The sequence below is a fragment of the Mobula hypostoma genome, chromosome 30 (assembly GCF_963921235.1).
Source record: "Mobula hypostoma chromosome 30, sMobHyp1.1, whole genome shotgun sequence".
Taxonomy (NCBI): Eukaryota; Metazoa; Chordata; class Chondrichthyes; order Myliobatiformes; family Myliobatidae; genus Mobula; species Mobula hypostoma.
The window spans coordinates 4,586,765-4,594,142 of record NC_086126.1 but is presented as its reverse complement, the minus strand read 5'-3'; positions in this window follow the sequence as shown (position 1 = coordinate 4,594,142).

The following is a 7,378-nucleotide window of genomic DNA, read 5'->3' as shown; positions in this document are numbered from 1 at the left end:
AGAGTTCACAGTCTCTCGAAAGTCCCACATCTCACGCAGACGGGAGAAGGAAGAAAAACTCTCCCTGCCATGCCCGACCACAGTCTGACTCTGAGTCGTCCGAAAACTTTGAGCCTCCGACCAGCCCTCCGACACCGAGTACCGAGCGCCATCTCTATCCGAACAATTCGACCTCAGTCTCGGTCGCCAGCAGCAGGCAAAGCCGGGGATTTTGAGGCCTTCCCTCCGGAAGATTCCCGACCACGCAGTAACGACAGCAGCGAACCGGCGTTTCAGAAATTTCTCCAGATGTTCCTCTGTGCTTTCACGTCCGTCTCCATCAAATCAGAATTGTCCACGGCCCCTATCTAACGGATACAATATCATTTTCACCGGAGAGCTGCGCGCCCGCGTCGCGCTGCTATCTCCTCCTCCCGCCTCTTATTGTAGTAAAAATAATCAAGAAGGCAAGATCCCCAGCATCCGGGCCGTGCCGTCTTCTCACAGCTCCCATCGGGCAGGAAGTTCAGGAGCCTGAAGTGGGGTGCCACCCGGTTCAGGAACAGCGACTTCCCTTCGACCATCGGGTTCTTGAACCGACTGCTGCGTCTGGAATCACCACCTCAGTACTGCTGAAACAGAATTATTATCGCTGACCTGTCGGATGTAAGATTTGTCGTGGCTGCATAGTGCAAAACACACAACATTACTCTACAGACAGGAGAGAATCTGTGGATGCTGGAAACCCAAAGCATCCGTGGAAATGAATAACCAGTCGAGGTTTCGGGCCGAGACCCTTCTTCCGGACGGGTAAAGGAGGGGGAGAAGTCAGAGTGAGAAGGCGGGGAGGGAGGAGGCGAGGGAGAAGCACAAGGTGACAGGTGAGAGGGGGAGGGATGGAGTTAAGAGCTGGGAAGTGGATTGGTGAAAGAGATACAGGGCCGGAGAAGGGGGGAAGACTGACAGGAGAGGACAGAAGGCTGTGGGAGAAAGGGAAGGGGGAGGAGAACCAGAGGGAGGTGATGGGCAGGTAAGCAGATGAGGTGAGAGAGGGAAACAGGAATAGGGAATGGCGAAGTGGGGGAAGTTCGAGAAATCGGTGCTCATGTTATCAGGTTGGAGGCTACCCGGACGGAATACTCCCACCTGACTGTGGCCTCATCGTGGCAACGGAGAAGTCAGAATGGGAGTGGGAAGTTTGCCACTGAAGGCTGATGCAACTTTGTACGGTGGGGAGCGTTCCCACAGGACACACTGGAGCCCGAGGGGCAGGCCGAGCCTGGCGTCGCAGGTGGGCACGATGGTGAAGAGAAACGTCTGGCGTGCCAGCCTTCCCCAGTCGGGGGAGGTGGGCGGGGGTAAGTACAGGAGCTGAGGTGTCGTGTCGGAAGAGGCACAGGCCCCAACACTCGCTGATGTACAAGACATTCCAGAGGCTGTACTGGGAGTGTTGCGTCCGGTTTTGGTCACCTCGTCATAGAAAGGTGTTATTACGCTGGAAGAGTGCAGAGCAGACTTCTCAGACTATTGCCAGGATTTGAGTTACATGAGAGGATCAGAGGGCTGTGACTTTATTCCTTGGAATGTAGGAAATTCACTTTGTTTGATAGTTTTATATGTCACATGTAAAAGTCTCAGTTACATATTATACCTAGGGTGCCTAAGACTTTTGCACAGTACTGCAGTAATTTTATGTATTGCACTGTACTGCTGCCGCAAAAAACACACAAATTTCATGACGTACGTGAGTGATTCTGATACGGGTCTCTATTGTGGACTGGGAGTGGGAAGGGGGCAGGGAGATGGGAATCATGGTTGGGGAGAGGGGAGAGAGCAGAAAGCACCAGAGAGACATTCTGTAAAGATCAATAAACCAATTGCTTGGAATCAAATGACCTTCCTGGTGTCTCAGGGCTGGGAGTGTCTGCCCCCCCATGCCCCCCCCATCACTGCCCCGGCACTTCCCTGACACCTGTCCCACACCCCTCCCGCCGGTGCCCCCCCTCGCCATTCCCGAGGTCCTTTGCTCCCTCCAGATTTACAGATGCTCTCCACTCCACAAGACAGACTCTCTCCCTTTCTCCCCCCTCTCTCCCTCTCTCTCTCTGTCCCCCCCCTCTCTGTCCCTCCAATCTCTGTCCCCCCTCTCTCTCTCCCCCCTCTCTCCTCCCCTCTCTCTCTGTCCCCCTCTCTCTGTCCCCCCCTCTCTCTCTCCCCCCTCTCTCTCTGTCCCCCTCTCTCTCTCTGTCCCTCTCTCTGTTCCCCCTCTCTCCCTCTCTCTCTCTGTCCCCCCTCTCTCTCTCTGTCCCCCCAATCTCTGTTCCCCCCTCTCTCTCTCTCCCCCCTCTCTCTCTCTGTCCCCTCTCTCTCTGTCCCCCCTCTCTCTCCCCCCCCTCTCTCTCTGTCCCTCTCTCTCTCTGTCTCTCTCTCTCTGCCCTCTCTCTCTCTGTCCCCCCTCTCTCTGTCCCCCCAATCTCTGTCCCCCTCTCTCTCTCCCCCTCTCTCTCCTCCCCTCTCTCTCTGTCCCTCTCTCTGTTCCCCCTCTCTCCCTCTCTCTCTGTCCCCCCTCTCTTTCTCTGTCCCCCCAATCTCTGTCCCCCCTCTCTCTCTCTCCCCCCTCTCTCTCTCTGTCCCCTCTCTCTCTGTCCCCCCTCTCTCTCCCCCCCCTCTCTCTCTGTCCCTCTCTCTCTCTGTCTCTCTCTCTCTGCCCTCTCTCTCTCTGTCCCCCCCTCTCTCTGTCCCCCCAATCTCTGTCCCCCTCTCTCTCTCCCCCTCTCTCTCCTCCCCTCTCTCTCTGTCCCTCTCTCTGTTCCCCCTCTCTCCCTCTCTCTCTGTCCCCCCTCTCTTTCTCTGTCCCCCCAATCTCTGTCCCCCCCTCTCTCTCTCTCCCCCCTCTCTCTCTGTCCCCCCTCTCTCTGTCCCTCCAATCTCTGTCCCCCCTCTCTCTCTCCCCCTCTTTCTCCTCCCCTCTCTCTCTGTCCCTCTCTCTGTTCCCCCTCTCTCCCTCTCTCTCTGTCCCCCCTCTCTTTCTCTGTCCCCCCAATCTCTGTCCCCCCCTCTCTCTCTCTCCCCCCTCTCTCTGTCCCTCCAATCTCTGTCCCCCCCTCTCCTCCCCTCTCTCTCTGTCCCCCTCTCTCTGTCCCCCCCTCTCTCTCTCCCCCCTCTCTCTCTGTCCCCCTCTCTCTCTCTGTCCCCCCCCCTCTCTCTGTCCCTCTCTCTGTTCCCCCTCTCTCCCTCTCTCTCTCTGTCCCCCCTCTCTCTCTCTGTCCCCCCAATCTCTGTTCCCCCCCCTCTCTCCCCCTCTCTCTCTCTGTCCCCTCTCTCTCTGTCCCCCCTCTCTCTCCCCCCTCTCTCTCTCTCTGTCCCTCTCTCTCTCTGTCTCTCTCTCTCTGCCCCCTCTCTCTCTGTCCCCCTCTCTCTGTCCCCCCTCTCTCTCCCTCCCTCTCTCTCTGTCCCCCTCTCTCTCTGTCTCTCTCTCTCGCTCTCTCTCTGTCACCCCCCCTCTCTCTCTCCCACCCCCCCCTCACTAATGAGAGGTATTTAGTAGTTTTTGATGGTCTTTCGATCAAGGTCTATGTGGGTTTTTTTTGTTATTTTGCCATGGTGGGGGTAGGGGTTGGTGCAAGTGTGGGGGGAGAGAGTCGATGCTTCTATTGTTGCTTGTGCGTGGGAGGAGGGAGATGGGGGCTTTGGGGTTCCGACGTTCCTATCATTCATTCTCTGGGGGTTGATTTTCTGTTTCGTGGTCGTCTGTGAAGGGTAAGAATTTGAGGTTGTATACTGTATTCATTCTCTGATATTAAATGGAACAATCTGAACCCTTCATGTGAAAACGTTGTGTGGCATGGTTGTGTAGTGGTCAGCACAACGCCTGGCAGTCCCAGCGACCCGGGTTCAATTCCCCGCTAAGGAGTTTGTACGTTCTCCCCGTGGAATGTGTGGGTTTCCTCCGGGAGCTCCAGTTTCCTCCCACAGTCCATCGATGTACCAATTAGTAGGTTAAGTGGTCGTTGTAAATTGTCCCGTGATTAGGCTGAGGCTAAATCGGTGGATTACTGGGTGGCGTGGTTCAAAGTTCGGAAGACCTATTCTGCACTGTATCCCAATAAATAAAGAAATAAAATTAATTTCTTATTCAATCTCCCCCCTTAAACCTGTGCCTTTTGGGTTCCACTTAACTCTTTCACACAGCATGGTTCTCATTTCCAATTCTCTCTCTCACCCTCCCCTTTAAACCCACCCGTAAGGATTTAAGGATTAAAGTTTAGCTTTATTTGTCAAATGTACATCGGAACACACAGTGAGATTTTGTCATTAGGCGGGGCATGAAGGGACACGTGGAGAATGGGGGCCGAGAGGGGAAACTGGATCAGCCGTGATGACATGGCAGAACAGACCCGATGGGCCAAATGGCCTGATTCCGCTCCTATGTACCATTTGGGCCTTATTTTTGGCTCAACAACCAGCAAGTGTGGCCACGCGTCCAGCGCCAACTATTGCGTGCCCAAGACCCTCTCACCCCGAAACCTGTCCTGTACGTCGCTGGGATGCAGGAGGAGCCTGGAGCTCCTGTAAGAAATCCCCGTGGTCACAGGGAACATAGAACACAGAAGAGTACAGCACGGGGGAGCAGGCCATTCAGCCCGCAATGTTGTGCTGAACCAACTAAATCAGATGTAAGGGGGTTTCATCTTTTATGTTACTACGTAAGCTAGTTAAAATGGCTTCTTTGTTATGTTATACTTGGGAATGCTTCTTTGTTATGTTAAGCGCTGAGAAAGTTCTTGTGCTAGCAGCTTGTTTTGGGTTAGAGTGTGATAAGAATATGTTACGAACCAATTGGGATAGTTGTTGTGTTTTTGGTGTATCTAAAGATATTCTACGCGCGGGGTTTTGGGGGCGAATGCAGGAGAGAGAGACAGAGGATGGACCAGGTGCTGTGAGTCCGCTAACGGGGTCGGACCCCGAGTGGGGCGTTCGGCGAGGAGACGGACTCGTGTGGAGCGTCTGGTCGACCACGGTGGTTGGTCCCAGGCGGCTGGTCGAGGTGGTCCGAGGGGTCGCAGGGTGATGAAGGAGGGTCCTGAGCTCCAACTGTTTGTGCACGAAGAGATTGAACTTTGATAAGTGTGGCACCTTTTATTTTCCTTTTATATTTTATTCTCTATTAATTATATAGTTCCAGTAATATCTATAAACTGAGGCTGGCCGGGGGGCTACATAGAAAAAACACCCAAACATTATTCCCCCCTGCCTACCCCGTGTCTGTATCCCTCACATCCACGTGCCTATCCAAACGTCTCTTAAAAGCCTCTGATCTATTTGCCTCTACCGCCATTCCAGGCATCCACCACTCTCCGAGTAAAAAACTTACCCCTCACATCCCTCCTCACACATTCTGGCAGAGCTTGCAGACTCCTCATAGTAAGCAGTGAGTTGAACCGCAATCACTGTCAGTTTATAGCATCGCACTCCCTGCCACTCCGCCGTCCCAGCACGGGACCCAAGGTCGACGAGACCTCCCCGGTCCCCGGGACGGTGAACTTCAGCCAGGCTCCTTCTCGACCCGCAACTCGAACCCGGCAGGACCGTCCACCGTATCCGGCGCTCCCGACGCGGCTTCCTCCACGGTCGGCGAGACTCGCCGCAGATTGGGAGGGACCCGTTTGCCCCGGGCCACAAAAAAAAGAAGAGTGGGATTTCCCAGCGGTCAGCCATTTAAATTCGACTCCCCACTCCCGTCTCAACATGTCGGTCCACAGCTTCCTCTTCTGCGGCGGTGAGGCCACGCTCGGGGTGGAGGAGCAACACCTCCTATTCCGTCTGGGTGGCCTGAACATCGACTTCTCCAACTTCTGGTACTTCCCCCCGCCCCACCCCCAACTCCCCCTTCTATCTTCTTCACTTCCCTTCTTCTCCTCACCTGCCTGGTTCTCCTCCCCTTTCCCTCTCTCCCATGGTCCACTCTCCTCTCCTATCGGATTCTTTCTTCTTCAGCCCTTTATCTTTTCCCGGCTATCACCTCCCAGCTCCTTACTTCATTCCCCCTCCTTCCCCTCACACCTGGCTTCACCTATCACCTTCCAGCTTGTCCTCCTCCCCCCTGCCCCCGCCACCTTCTTATTCTGGCCTCTTCCCCCTTCCTTTCCAGTCCTGTTGAAGGGTCTCGGCCCCGAAACATCTACAGATGCTGCCTGCTCTGCCGGGTTCCTCCAGCGTTTTGAATCTGTCTGTGTGTGTGTCTGTGTTGCTCTGGGTTTCCAGCATCTGCAGAACCTCCTCAGTTAATGCGGGAGATTTCGGCAGCTGGAGGGAGGGTCCCGGCGAGAGGCCGTGTGTTTCTGCTGAGCCTGTGGGACAGGATGTGAGTGGGAGGAAGCAGGGGGGTGAATATAGCCTGGGAAAGTCAGGCTAGGGCACTGATGATCCCAGTTCCTGGAACCGAATCCCAGAGGCCCACAACTTCGGTCTTTAAATTCCATGATTTAAGGAGCATTCAAGCGTGGGGCAGCCAAAGTTTACGGAGATGTGCTCTTTGCAAAGAGGCTCTGGAGGTGCGGGAGGTTGTGTGTGTGTGTGTGTGTGTGTGTGTGTGTGTGTGTGTGTGTGTGTGTGTGCAGTATTTTTCCTGAAGGTTCGGTCCCTGGCCAGAGAAAGTCTTCAGGCTGAGAGAGAGGATGTTTGTGGGATCCCACTGAGCACAAATCGAGTAGTGTGCTTCCTGCAACCGTGAAGTTTGAGTTTATTTAAAACTTACGTCCGTCCCACAACCTGAGGGACTAAAAATCTTTGGGTTATGACTCCGTCACAATGTACAGACATGTGAATTTGTAAGTCTAATGGCTTGTAGAAAGAAGCTGCCCCATAGCCTGTTGGTCCTGGCTTTAATGTTTTGGTGGCGTTTGCCAGACGGAAGCAGCTGGAACAGTTCACGGTTGGGGTGACTGGTGTCCCTAGTGATCTTCCAGGCCTCCTTTATGCACCTGCTACTGTAAATGTCCTCAGTGGAGGGAAGTTCACATCCACAGATGTGCTGGGCTGTCTGTACCACTCTCTGCAGTGCCCGGCAATCAAGGTTGGTGCAGTTCCCACACCAGGCGGTGAAACAGCCAGTCAGGATGCTCTCGATGGTGCCCCTGTGGAACCTCTTGAGGATTTGGGGGCTCATGCTGAACTTCTTCAGTCACCTGAGGTGGAAGAGATGCTGTTGTGCTTTTTTCTGCCACACAGCCGGTGTGTACAGTCCAGGGGAGATCTTCGGTGATGTGTATACCAAGGAACTTGAAACTACTCACCCTCTCAACTTCAGTCCCATTGGTGTTGATTGGGGTGAGCCTGTCACCGTTCCTCCTGTAATCCACAATCAGCTCTTTTCTTTTTTGGACGTTGAGGGAGAGGT